This window comes from Homarus americanus, unplaced genomic scaffold (assembly GCF_018991925.1).
Source record: "Homarus americanus isolate GMGI-L3 unplaced genomic scaffold, GMGI_Hamer_2.0 scaffold30108, whole genome shotgun sequence".
Lineage (NCBI taxonomy): Eukaryota > Metazoa > Arthropoda > Malacostraca > Decapoda > Nephropidae > Homarus > Homarus americanus.
In genome coordinates, this window is record NW_024748109.1 from 6,992,240 (window position 1) to 7,006,889 (window position 14,650).

The 14,650-nt window shown below is 41.7% G+C and overlaps 1 non-coding gene across 1 annotated transcript; it reads right to left on the reverse strand.

Annotated features, from left to right (window-relative positions):
- Positions 1–263: 263 nt before the first annotated feature.
- On the reverse strand, positions 264–336 carry Trnaa-agc. Its single transcript has one exon. It is a non-coding gene; the product is annotated as a tRNA-Ala (tRNA).
- Between the last annotated feature and the right edge of the window lie 14,314 nt (positions 337–14,650).

Genomic DNA, 14,650 nt, shown 5'->3' on the forward strand with positions numbered 1-14,650 from the left:
TGACTGACTTTCTGCCTTGTTTACACACAATTGCAAGGTCTCAATTGTTTCTCTGACAACACAACATTTATATCATTTAACACCCTTGATTTGTTCCTGCCAGTATAACTTATTCTCAGCATTCGCCTATAACACCATATTTCAGAGGCCTCCCACCTTTTTCTGGTGTCTGCTGAAAGAGTCCAAATTTCAGTAACAATCTTATCAGTTAAGCTGTGAAAACAAATGTTAAAGTACTGTAAAAATATATATAAAAACGAAGTTGGAGATGCGGGGTATCGATCCCCGTACCTCTCACATGCTAAGCGAGCGCTCTACCATTTGAGCTACACCCCCTTCCTTCAACGTAGGACAAGAGTTCGAACCTGTGTTCTCTCTCAATCTCTCGTTTGAAATTACAGAATAGTTATTTCCATCTCACTCGCTATATTTCTCGGATTTTGAATGGCAATTATTTTGGTTATATGATGTGAACTAGAAAGAGTTAAATTGTTCTTTTTCACTTTCAAGTATTTTGTTTATCTAATACTGTATGAGTCTTCTCTGTGTGTAAGGACTTTGGTTTAGGACTACCAGTGCAGGACCCCCAGTGTAGGACTCCAAGTGTAAGACCCTCAGTGTAGGACCCCCAGTGTAGGAACCCCAGTGAAGGACCCTCAAGTCAGGACGTGGTATTTGATCACACAAGGGACGCGACCTGATTATGATCGGGGTAGGAGGGAGGGGGAGGGGGAGAAGGAGGGAGGGAAGAAGGGGAAGGAGGAGAGGGAAGGAGGGAAGAATGGTGGTAAGGAGAAGGAGAGAGAGAATGCAGAGCTGAGAGATAAGGAAACATGACTTGTGTACTGTACTGTGTTGAAACCCTCTTGACTCCTGCCTCTAATGTCTGAGCGATGCTGTGTCAGTGTTATTCACGTGTGGTAAACTGTGGTGAGTGTTATGTCAGAGTCAATCAACACGAAGGCAGATTTGATGGTGGAAAACTTTCATCTCGTAATGTATTTTTCAGTGCCATTTATGACAGATTGTAACAGGAATGTCACTATATAAACAACACCTAACCTAACGTAATCAGAACATCACCACAGGGGTTTAACACTACCTTATATGGACCGCAGCTGTAATAGATAGAGAGATAGATATTAAATAAACTCGCCATACAAGATCGCACTGAAACAGCAAGTGCAAACACAGACAACACAGGTATATAAACAATGTACAAAGTCAGTGTAGTTATACAATTGTCCTCAGATGTGCAACTGTCAGCATTTTATTCCCAGATACTATGACGCCAGTTGTTCATCCTTCCATCTGCCTCACAGTTTATGTAAGATTTATTATATTACTCGTATCAGATATCTTCCTCTCAGCGAATAAAGATTGTATGAGTCATTCCTCTAAATACAATTGCTTAAGACCCGGGTGTATATCGTGCTCAAGCGCTGGGTTTTAAGGTGTGGTTACCGCTCTACCTTCCCTCTCTCCACGCTCAAGTATTTATAAACAAATATCAGTCATCTCGGATTCTTTATTTTAAGTAGCATTTGATCCTCTCTTGTAGAACCTTTTCCAGCACTGTGTCTTGTTTTACCCCGGGGAACTTACGATAGCTTTGGGTGGGCTATACTTGGTCGAATCATCTTACTGTTCACCATTCTTTTGTATGACTGCACAGTCCGTGTCTACGTTGATCTAGTTTAAACCTCTATGGCGATTTTTATCCATCACATGTCAATAAACAACATCAGTGCCAGATATAAACATTAAAATAGAAAATAAAAAAAAAGGCAATTCAGATGTTGAAACTCTATGTAGTAAGTCAATAAGGCGAGTCGACCCTCATTGTACCAAAAGGCAATACTTTCTCCCGGGATCACTGCACACGTTGATGAATGACTGAGGTCACCTGGTTATAATGCTCCTTATATACCTTTACCTTAGTTAGGGGTTGGTCTGTTCTAACCATACCTGGGCCATCACACCACGATCATTTAATAGACTCAGGTGTTGTGAGTATTATTTGTGGGATTTAGCTGAAGGATTCACTTGTTCTTAGTTTATTTTTATCTGGTGATTAATTACCTTATTGGTACCTGTGGGTGTTAGGTTAGGTTAACATAAGTTAGGTTAGGTTGTTCAATTATCTGGTGAAGGGGAACGAATATTTAATGTAAACAGGGAACCAGATGGTGTGTGTGTGTGTGTGTGTGTGTGTGTGTGACCTGTGAATGTTCAAGAATGACCCCCCGCTGCAGAACTCTCTCACTTCGCCTCCCCCTCTTACTGACCTACCCAACACACACACCCCCCCTCACCACACTCAAGGTAACACACACACTACAGAGGGAAGTATCCATTTTTGGGGGGTTGATTAGAATGATAACATCAGCTGAAGTGTTGTTTACCTGTTTACCTTGTTATCTGAAATATATAATTAATGTTATCGTCAAAATCTATGTTAGAGTAAACAGGTTGAGGCCGTCAGTATTGTCTTGTTGGCAATATTTACTGTACGTCACTCGCGCTCCATGATACTACCTCCACCTTCTCAAAACATTAGGCATACGAGGAAACGGATCACATGAAGATTACACACCCCCTATCTTATTCCCCCTGAAAATTAAACACCCTATCGATAAGTGGAGAGGGGTTAGTTTATAGGTAAGGTTAGGTACAGTTATGTTAGGTTAGAATTGGCGTTAAGTTAATGCTACTGTTAGGTAAAGTTAGGTTATGTGAAGTTAGGCTGGGTTAGTGTAAGGTTAGGTTGGGTTAAGTCAGTTTAGGGTTGGCTAGGTTAAGTTAGGTTAGGTTAGGTTAGGTTAGGTTAGGTTAAGTGAAGCAAGGTTAGGTTTAGGCTGCGGATCACTCGGCCTGTAACCAAATGCCCGTCCTTATATGTGTGTGTGTGTGTGTGTGTGTGTGTGTGTGTCATGAGAGGTAATACTTGAGTAAGGGTGTTAAAAGGTCACTTGCCCCGTGGCACCTGTAGTAGTGTGAGTCATGATGGACTACCAAGGGCCAGGTGTGGACCATGGCTCTAATATGACCATAATGGACCACCAGACGATGAGTTACAACTATTATTATTATTATTATTATTATTATTATTATTATTATTATTATTATTATTATTATTATTATTATTATTATTATTATTATTATTATTATTATTATTATTATTATTATTATTATTATTATTATTATATTGTTTTTATTATTATTATTATTGTTATTATTATTATTATTATTATTATTATTATTATTATTATTATTATTATTATTATATTGTTTATTATTATTATTATTATTATTATTATTATTATTATTATTATTATTATTATTATTATTATTATTATTGTTATTATTATTATTATTATTATTATTATTATTGTTTTTATTATTATTATTTTTAATCATTATTATTGTTGTTGTTGTTATTGTTGTTGTTTATCCACAATGGAAGGTAAAACTTAATGGCGGTGAAAGCTACACATTTTACGCTATCCTTACCACTCATAAAAGCCTCTGAACCCTTGAGATAGGGAGACTTTGTTGTGTTGAACCTTACCAGTAGACAGACAGAGAGACATACAACTAGATAGATTAATAGACATTGGTTTAGCATGTATAGAGACACTGCAGGTATAACAATATTGTATAGTCACTCATAAAGTTATCTATACAAAATTGTGTTGAGAAAATATGACACAACGGACGAAGGATTTTGACAACCCTACCGAGACAACAGGAGTCGTAGTGTTCATTATGAAATTCATCGATCACCCCATGTACAGATATTTTTTTGAGTGACTGTACATAGATAATGCAGGTATACAAGCACTATATGTAGACAGTGCAGGTATACAAACAATGGTAAACAATAAGAATAATTAACTAAGAATAGCCCCAAGAAAGCCATTAAGAGCTTATTAGGGGAATAATAATAATAATAATAATAATAATAATAATAATAATAATAATAATATTAATAATAATAATCATGATAATAATAATAATAAAGGTACTAAATAAGACAAAATACGAATAAAAACCCGAAGCATCTAAATTTTGACATTGGTGGGTCAATTAGGGTCACTATTGGAATCACACATCAATAGAAACAGAATGATCGCCTTTAGAATGTTCAGCCTTCCTCCAGATGTGACCTTATGCCAGCTTAGGTAAGAAGGCGAGTCTGTGTGGTGGTGTTTTTTTTCTTTCACAGTCAATTGAGTGTGTCGACAGCCGTAGTGAGGCAGCCACTGTCCGCTCTAACCCCGTCATGCTCCATATCCTGTACCGCCCACCTTGCACACGTACACATGTACACACCCACGCACATGTACACACACACACACACACAAGATTGACAGGGGAAGGACTTTAGTAGTCGGTGACGTAAGGATACTCAGAGACAGTAATTTTTTTTTTTAATTCCTTACTAAAATATCCTCTTTCCCATTTATCAGCTTACTAACCCGTCAAGCGGTGAGTCTGTTCTCTCCTACACACTGTTGAACAAGTCCTGGGTTTGTATTGGCTCTTTGTGTTATAATATCCACTCACCAGGTATGAGAAATTGGTATAGATTCTACTGAAGGTAATTTTGACGCTATCATTGGTGACTATTTTTATGACGTGTCTACTTAAGTTAACATGATTAATGCGTTGCAAAAGACCTTAATGGCAATGAGTTTTTAACATCTTAATTGGGTTATTCCTTGCTAAATTGACTTACCTTTATCCATTGTTTATAAACCTGTACTGTCTACTGTCTACTGTCTACAACCATGTTAAGCCAATGTGGACTTCTAGGGCTTTTTTACGGAACAATTATATCTATCTATCCATGGTGGTAGTGGCAGATAATTGTGGTGGAGGTGGTTGTGGTGGAGTGGTTGTGGTGGAGTGGTAGAGTAATTGTGGTGGGGGTGGTTATGGTGGAGGTGGAGGTGGTTGTGATGAAGTGGTTGTGGTGGAGTGGTTGTGGTGGAGGTGGTTGTGGTGGAGGTGGTTGTGGTGGAGTGTTGTGGAGTGGTTGTGGTGGAGTGGTAGAGTAATTGTGGTGGGGGTGGTTATGGTGGAGGTGGAGGTGGTTGTGATGAAGTGGTTGTGGTGGAGTGGTTGTGGTGGAGGTGGTTGTGGTGGAGGGGATGTGGTGGAGGTGGCTGTGGTGGAGGTGGTTGTGGTGGAGGTGGTTGTGGTGGAGGTGGTTATGGTGGAGGTTGAAGCGGTATAGTTTAATTTTCGTTGTACTGTTAGTAGTGGTAACTGTGGTGGTAATGGTGGGTGGTGTTTGTGGGTTGATGGGTTGTCGACTGTCCTTCTCTCTCCTTCGGTCGGCTTTGCTCTGCCTCAGGGGAACGAGAGCATCAGCCCCAATGCCGACAAAAGTTGCAGATATTGACTATGAGGCAACAGTCACTGAATGTCACATAGATCTGCGGCTCAACTAACTCAACACAGATAGGATAGCTACTTATGTATTAGGATATTTAATATTAAGGTAATAAAATGGTGGCGAAGGTGTGGCTATTAGGGGGAGGCTGGAGGCCACGTTTGAAAAAAGATGGTGATAGTATTGGTGGTAGTAGTAGATGGTGATAGTAGTGGTGGTAGTAGTAGATGGTGATAATAGTGGTGGTAGTAGTAGATGGTGATAGTAGTGGTGGTAGTAGTAGATGGTGATAGTAGTGGTGGTAGTAGTAGATGGTGATAGTAGTGGGTGGTAGTAGTAGATGGTGATAGTAGTGGTGGTAGTGGTAGATGGTGATAGTAGTGGGTGGTAGTGGTGGTTGAGGCTGCCACTTCACACACTCACAGGCGGAAAAGAGTTGCTACTTGAGGCGTCTGGAAGTATGTATACAATAACGATAAGGAGGAGGGTAATGTGAGAAGGGTGTGGCGAGGAGGAGGGGCGAGGAGGAGGAGGGGCGAGGAGGAGGAGGGGCGAGGAGGAGGAGGGGCGAGGAGGAGGAGGGCGAGGAGGAGAGGGGAGGGAAGAGGGGGCAGAGGAGGGAGGAGGGGAGGAGGAGGAGGGGTGAGGAGGAAGAGGGGCGAGGAAGAGGAGGGGCGAGGAGGAGGAGTGGCGAGGAGGAAGAGGTAGGGTGATTCACTGGTTCAGTATATCATGATTCATGTCCACGTATAAACAGTCTTGTATTTCCCTAAGACATAAAGAAAAATAAATAGTTTGTATTAAAGAGAAAAAGTTATATTATTTACACTAAGGAAGACAAGAGTTGTATAACATAACATTGATAATACACAACGAAATGCGTGTGTTAAAGTAATATACTGATAAATATACTGATCGGGAGTCGTGGGCGTTGTCACCTGTATATATGTGTGTGTGTGTGTGTGTGTGTGTTGACCTACACGTGTGTATGTTTGTGTTGACGCGCGTGTGTGTGTGTGTGTGTGTGTGTTTACTTGTTTCGTTACCGACATAACAACATAGACTACTCACAAGTGGTGTACAGTTAAAAGAGTGACAGTTGGTGGTCGATAACACCATGTGAGCACTGAAAGACCAGCAGCAGATGGCACACACACACACACACACACACACACACACACACACACACACACACACACACACACACACAATACTTGTTTACCAGGATTTTGTCAATAAACTCTCAAAATCAGAAACTGTGTCAGAGGAGCCACACCCATTCATAAATCCTTCATGAATACAGTACCCGGGCTCTCTCTCTCTCTCTCTCCTGCAGGGGTCATAAGAGTACAGTAGGTTTCCCCTTAATGGTAAACATCTCAATTTTCATAAGATTTCGCGTTTAATTTCACTCATTTGTTTATCTAATGCAGGATACAATCTATCTTTCTAAAGCTCTCGTTTGTAAATAATTGATGATTTTAATGCCATTTTAGCTATTATTTTACGCTTTTGTTTAATTGTAGTTGATAAACACTCGTGGATGAAACCTGGTGGAAGTTTAGTAAGCTTTTGTTTGTAAATAAATGAAGCGTAAATGGTACCACACGTCACCTTTAAGCTACTCCTCCCCCCCCACAGTCCTCTATATCGTACTCTCTCTCTCTGTGTTCCGATCAACCAGCTGACTTACCTTCACTCCCCGGCACACACACACACACTGAGTCGCCGCTTTATCTTTTGTTACACAGGATGATTTACAAGTTGTTTGATATCATGTGAAGATTAGTACCCCCAGCTTATTTCATCTTAAAATTAATAACTTTTTCCTAACGTCTGTCTGTCTGTCTCTCTTTGTTATCAGTCATTCTTCTCTTCCATCTCTGCTTTCTCCTCATTTATCACCATTTACTTCATCTACTTACCTGTCTTAACTCTGTGGTTCTCATTAATCGTTTATCACCTCTATCGATCCCTTTCTCACCTGGGTTCTTCATCAGTGGCCAGGTAAGAGGCAGGTAGCGTAGTCTTGGTGCACAATTATCTTACCTGAGTGTTTTTTTTGGGGGGGGTGGGGGAGGATATTATAAAGATTGGTGTCAAGTTGTACAAGAGGGGTATCTGTCCTCACTAGCCTTATCACCTACTTTATTATCACCCTTATCACCATTCTCATCATCACCATTACCCCCCTAGTACCAGCATCCCTATTACCACCCCTCCCCCCTCCACCACCACCACCACCACCCTTACCACTACCACCACCCCTACCACCATCACCCTCACCACCGCCACCTCCACCACCACATGAACTAGTATTATTGGACCACGTGATCATGATGTTGACACCGTGAATAGAGGGGCTAACAATCTGTAGAAGATGACCTCCTGGCGAACACAGGGTCATAATCAATACACCATGACCCCATCGTCCTCAGAGGGTTAAATCATAGTCCTCAGAGGGTTAAATCATAGTCCTCTAAGGGTTCAACTATAGTCCTCAAAGGGTTAAACCATAGTCCTCAAAGGGTTCAACTATAGTCCTCAAAGGGCTAAATCATAGTCCTCAAAGGGTTCAACTATAGTCCTCAAAGGGTTAAACCATAGTCCTCAAAGGGTTAAACTGTACTTCCCTGATAGTCTTACCTGGAAGTGGGTTGTGTTTGGTTGAGGTCGAGTGTGAAGAAGTCGAGATCACGAGGTCATTCAATTGGCTTTCAACTACAATGAATATTTTGTACTGTAGATTAGGTTCCTGAGTGTTATCCCAGACCCAGACCAAAAAATTATACAACTAAATCACGTACAACACTCATAATAAACAGTGACAGTTAACTTACACATGCCAAATATGCAAAGTCTCAAACACACACACACACACACCACCCCCACACACCACATCCACCCCCCCACCCACACACACACACACCCACACACACACACACCACATCCACCCTCCCCCCCCCACACACACACACCACATCCACCCTCCCCCACACACACACACCACACCCCCACACACACACCACATCCACTCCCCCACATCCACCCCCCACACACACACACACCACCCCCACACACCACATCCCCCCCCCACACACACACACCCCCTACACACACACCACATCCACCCCCCACACAGTCAACACTTGTTTACTCTAAATCTAAATATTCCTTCATATACACAGCCGTTAATTGTTCTTACTTCCCCAGGATGTTTAGTCTTTTGCATTTGTCGTAGTTTGTGTCTGTGTTTGTCGTAGTTTGTGTCTGTATTTGTCGTAGTTTGTGTCTGCATTTGTCGTAGTTTGTGTCTGTATTTGTCGTAGTCCACAATGATCCCAATATGATTCTTTAAAGCGGAAGGCTAGATTCTGGGTAGATCCTACCAAGAAACACTGCACGTTCCCGCTCTTTCTTCCTCTCTCCTTCCCCCCTCTCCTTCTCCTCTCATTTCCTCCTTCCCCCGCTCTTCTTTCCCCCCTCTCTCCTTTCCCCCCTGTCTCCTTTCCCCCCTCTCTCTTCCTTTCCCCCTCCTTTCCCTCCTTTCCCTCTTCCTTCCCTCCTTCCTCTCCTTTCCCCCTCCTTTTCCTCTCCCCTCCTCCTTTTCCCCCCTCCTTTCCCTCCTTTCCCTCTTTCTTTCCCCCTCCTTTTCCCTCCCTCTTTCCCTCTCTTCCTTTTAACCTCTTCCTTTCATATCTTTGCACTTATTTTTGCATTTTATCCTGTGTTTTGTTTTTCATTCCTCCTCTTCTCTTTCACTCTTTGTACTCTGGTGATTCTTTCTTTCTTTCTTTCTTTCTTTCTTCTTCTTCTTCTTCTTCTTCTTCTTCTTCTTCTCCTTCTTCTTCTTCAATCTCTGGTAGTGTCTCAACGCCCGCCAGACGAAGGGCCGACGGAGGCACAGTATAAGGGTTGTCATCATCATCAACAAACGCTTCCCTTGACTACCTTGTACCACATCCTGTATACGTGTGCCTTATGGTGGTAGTAGGGATGCTGGTAATAGGGGTAATGATAAGGATGGTCAGGATGATGATGATGATGATGATGATGAGAATGGTGATAAGGGTGATAATGAAATCGGTGATGGTAAAGTAGGTGATTCTGAAGAGGGTTTGGTGGGTAGTGGGGTAGTGGATACAGCGCTCGTTTCCTGGTATTGTTGGTTCAAGTCTAATACAATAATTTCACTTTAATGTCTCACTGTTAGAGATGAATGTGTAAGAATGTGTAAGAATGTGTAAGAATGTGTAAGAATGTTTATAATCTTGTGTGTGTACGTGTGTGTATGTGTGTGTGACATGTATACTTGCACCTCCGTCTTTATCAATGTGATTTTGTACACCAACATGATAACACAATCCACAACAGAAACCACAAATGAACACAAGAAAAGGAAAAACCAACAAGTGAATGTATGAAAATATTTATGCTAATACAAAACACATGTGGGTGCTGGGATAAAGTCTTTTTTTGTGTGTGTGTTGATGTTCGAGATAGAATAACCCGCGGTCTTTAAGTCACTGTTGAGCGTCATCATCATCTTCATCTATTACTAAGAAAGTGATAAATTGGAACTGTGTATATAGCCTGTGTAAATACGCCATGTGTGTGTGTGTGTGTGTGTGTGTGTGTGTGTGTGTGTGGGTACCATATATAGTTTAGCCCACCTGATGATGTACCCTCAGTTTTCCTTACCTGTCATTCCTCCTGCCTTGTCTTCTACGTTACCGATAAACTAGGCAATTTAAGACACTGTCACTCGTTAACTATAGGTTTTAGTGCGTAAATTATATATCAAATGTAGGTTGGATTTGTTTTGATTGTGAAGTGTTGAGGTCGTGAATGTTGTGGTGTGTGGTAACCAAGGTGGGAGGGGCAGGGCGGGCGAGTGACGTCATGTGTGAGTCATCAGGTCTCCAGGCAGGCAGTCCGGGGTGTTGTCGCTACCATACTGCCACCATCACCATCCCGGTCTCTGTTATCACTATCCCGGACACTATCACCACCATCCCGGCCTCTATCATCACCATCCCGGTCTCTGTTATCACTATCCCGGACACTATCACCACCATCCCGGCCTCTATCACCACCATCCCGGCCTCTATCACCACCATCGGTCTCTGTTATCACCATCCCAGCCTCTATCACCATCCGGCCTCTATCATCACCATCCCGGCCTCTATCATCCCATCCCGGCCTCTATCATCACCATCCCGGCCTCTATCATCACCATCCCGGCCTCTGTTATCACCATCCCAGCCTCTATCACCACCATCCCGGCCTCTGTATACCATCCCAGCCTCTCCTCCCATCCGGCCTCTATCACCACCACCATCCTGAAGGAGTGGTGATGGGGCTGTGTTTTACACCTCGCAGGAATCAGGGGTGTAATGACATCATCCTGACTCACCACTGCCCGGTGTTCGCCTCTCTCTCTCTCAGCTACGGCATCTTACTTCACCTAACGTTTAAATCTTCCACCTTTAACAAAGGTGAAACTTGGATTTGTCAACTGTGTTTATCCACCACCACCACCACCACCACCACCACCACCACCACCCCACACACACCACCACCACCACCACCACCACCACCACCACCACCACCACCACCACCACACCACACCACCACCACCACCACCACACCACCACCACCACCACCACCACCACCACCACCACCACCACACCACCACCACACACCACCACCACCACACCACCACCACCACCACCACCACCACACCCACCACCACCACACCCACCACCCCCACACCCACCACCACCACCACACCACCACCACCCACCACCCACCACCACTACCCACCACCACCACACCACCACCACCACACCACCACCACCACCACCACCACCACCACCACCACCACCACCACCACCACCACCACCGCCACCTACCACCACCACACCACCCACCACCCACCACCACCACCACCACCACCCCACCACCACCACCACCACCACCACCACCACCACCACCGCCACCACCACCGCCTACCATAATAGCTACCTAGTCCCTATCAATATCCTGGTAGTAAGGGCAGGGCAGTGGAAGGGTTCAATAACATGGTGTGTGTGTGTGTGATGTGTGTGTGTGTGTGTGTGTGTGTGTGTGTGCCAGAATGCTGTTAAGCAATTGTGGTGACTCCCCCCCCTCCTCCCTCTCTCTCTCTCTCTCTCTCTCTCTCTCTCTCTACAACAGGTCGACACAAGACCACAAAGACTGTTAGAAATTATAATCACTTATTTATACCAGAAATATTATAAACCTATTACACCTGGTGGTTAAACACTATGGTTAGGTTAGGTTAAGTTAGGTTAGGTTAATATAGGTTAGGTTAAGATAGCTTTTTAGTGTCTAATCATCAAGTGAAATAAGATGGGATATTTTATCTTCGCAATAAAGATAATTTTAATAATAAAACAATTTCAAACAACTCTCACGTGAGTTTACTATTTATTGTTAACACCAAACTTTTTTATTTTTTTCTATTTCACCTCAATGTTTTTATCAGCTCGGGGTCCTGCTCTGGGTATACTGATCTCATTGTCGATACAGAACACTAAAGCCTTTTGGGAGGAGGTGTTACACAAGGAGGTATTATGGTCCACCACTGTATTCGACTGCTCTCACTTAATCCCACAACTGCATAGAATAAGGATGCCTCAGATAGTAAGAACTAGTGACCCATAGGACTGGAAGCGAGCACTGTATCCATTCACCTGCATCCCAACATTTTTGCTTCGTAGGTTAACTTAGGTTGGGTTTGGTTTGGTTTGGTTAGGTTAGGATAAGATTAGGTTTGGGAACGGTGTATATCTCGTGAGTTGGGTGAGGTCAATAAACTGGGTCACTGGTGTATAGAGATAACAGTAGTTGGTATTGATTACATACATAACAGCTTCTGATTGGCTGATTCACTAACCAATAACGCTGGAAAATATCTACGGGCGCGTCTTTTATCTATATTTCAGCCAATACAAATCTCCTTACTCATTTTAAGATTGATTGATTGGTAATGTGGTAATTAGATCCTAGCGACGAAACTCTGCAAGGAATTAGCTTTCCATAATGTCTAACTCACGGAACAATCATTTGCTTACTAAGACACTAATGATTTAGTTGTACGTCAGACAGCGAGACTCACTAATACGAGTTAGCGGCAGCAGGTGTCTTCTCGTTGGAATATATCGTACAATACCTATTTGAAGATATCGAATTGTAATATATGATTACCAAACTCTTAAGATAGTTCTCAAATTATCACTTCTTGTCTTTATAGGACAGGGAACCAGCTTAGGAGTCTGTATATACAGGTAAATCTTATTATTTGCTCATATTTCGTTACTTCTTCTTCTTCTTCTTCTTCTTCTTCTTCTTCTTCTTCTTCTTCTTCTTCTTCATCCTTCTTCTTCTTCTTCTTCTTCTTCTTCTTCTTCTTCTTCTTCTTCTTCTTCTTCTTCTTCTTCTTCTTCTTCTTTTCTTATTATTATTATTATTATTATTATTATTATTATTATTATTTATTATTATTATTATTATTATTATTATTATTGTTGTTGTTCTCCCGGAATTAGTTATAAATGACTTCTTGTGAATTCGTTTATATATACTGCAAACAAGAAGAGATTAAAACACACACACACACACACATACATACATAAGAAGAAAACACTGAGGTAATTCACATTCCGACACCATGTTCAGAAATAATTGGCAAGAGTCTTATAATTCTCTCTTAATATTTCACCTACAGAAAAACCTCTCCACCAACAATGATAATAACATCTAGGAGCGAGCTAAAGTTTCTTTCATTATTACTTGGCGAAATTTTAATCAGAAATTGAAGAAAATAAAATATTCCTGTACTATTGAATATATAGTACATATTGTCTTTTTTTTTTTTAAGTTTATATTTTATTTATTTATTCACTTGGTTTGTTGTATGAATGAATGTACTCGTAGTTTAAATCTTCTTTCAGTGTTGATATTGTTATTATTACTACGCTTCAGCGACTGAGGTCTTGAAGCGTTTAGTTAACTATGCTTCAAAGGCTAAATTCTTAAAGCACGGATATCAGTTTAGTAATTACACTCGTTATACAAAATAAAAATAAAATAATAGAGATTACTGGTAAATTATGAATGAAAATACTGCATAAATGATGATTGATTGTGTGGTCTGTGTTATTGTATTGTGTTGTTATTGGGTGAGTGAAAGTCGTCTCGGTGGACGAGAAAAGTTATTGTTCGGAGGTGTTGGTCTGCCATGTAAAGTCTAGATAATTATAACTGTTTTTGTTTCTTTAGATCTTTATCTCGCTCGCTAACTTCCAACTCATGCTTGTTTTTAATATAACTGTATTCCTGTAAGTTTAATGTCACACACACACACACACACACACACACACACACACACACACACACACACACACACACACACACACCATCACGACCCAGTTACCGTAGGGGGAGGCACTACATGGAGGCGCTGGCCCAGAACTTGCACACCTCTCACTTATACACACACACACATATACTTAAATAGATGTAAACCTTTACTATAAGTGTGCCTCGTGTTTATGTCTTAACCTTTACTGTGTTTTTCTTCCAATCATAACCAAATTAAGTATGGATTCCTAATGGCTTTTTGGAGTTTGCTGTTTAATTTCTCATATACGGCACAGATGCTAACATTTTGCTGGCGTCTTACCCACACTCGGCAGACTCTTGTTTCAACTTGGGTAATATCCTGCCAGTAATGTTTACTGTGTGGCAATTCGCAAGTCATTAAATGCCTTCTACACTTTATGTTCATGTCATCCAAACTTGGCAAACACATCTAGAGTCTCTTCTCTATAGATACGTTACCCTAAGATGGCACTAAAGTTTACTACAATTTCTGACCCTCAACCAAACTTTGGGCTTTCTTCGAGGGTGTTACAATATTATCCACCTGTAGTGTATGTGTCGGATCTCAATTCGTCTGACACTATATTATTCATTTTCAACCAAGCTCGTCTTACATTCTAAATACCCTATCGCCCTCTTCCCCTAACGTGCGGGTGTTCCTAGGGAAAATGTGTCGCCAGGAAGCCATTCTTGTGACGGGGATCACTGGCGGATTTACATACAGACAGGCCTGGCGCCGCGCCCCTTTTCTATAGTCGGTTCCTTTTAGATTGGCATTATATTCCATTCTTTTTAGGTATTTATTTTTTTAATTTTCGT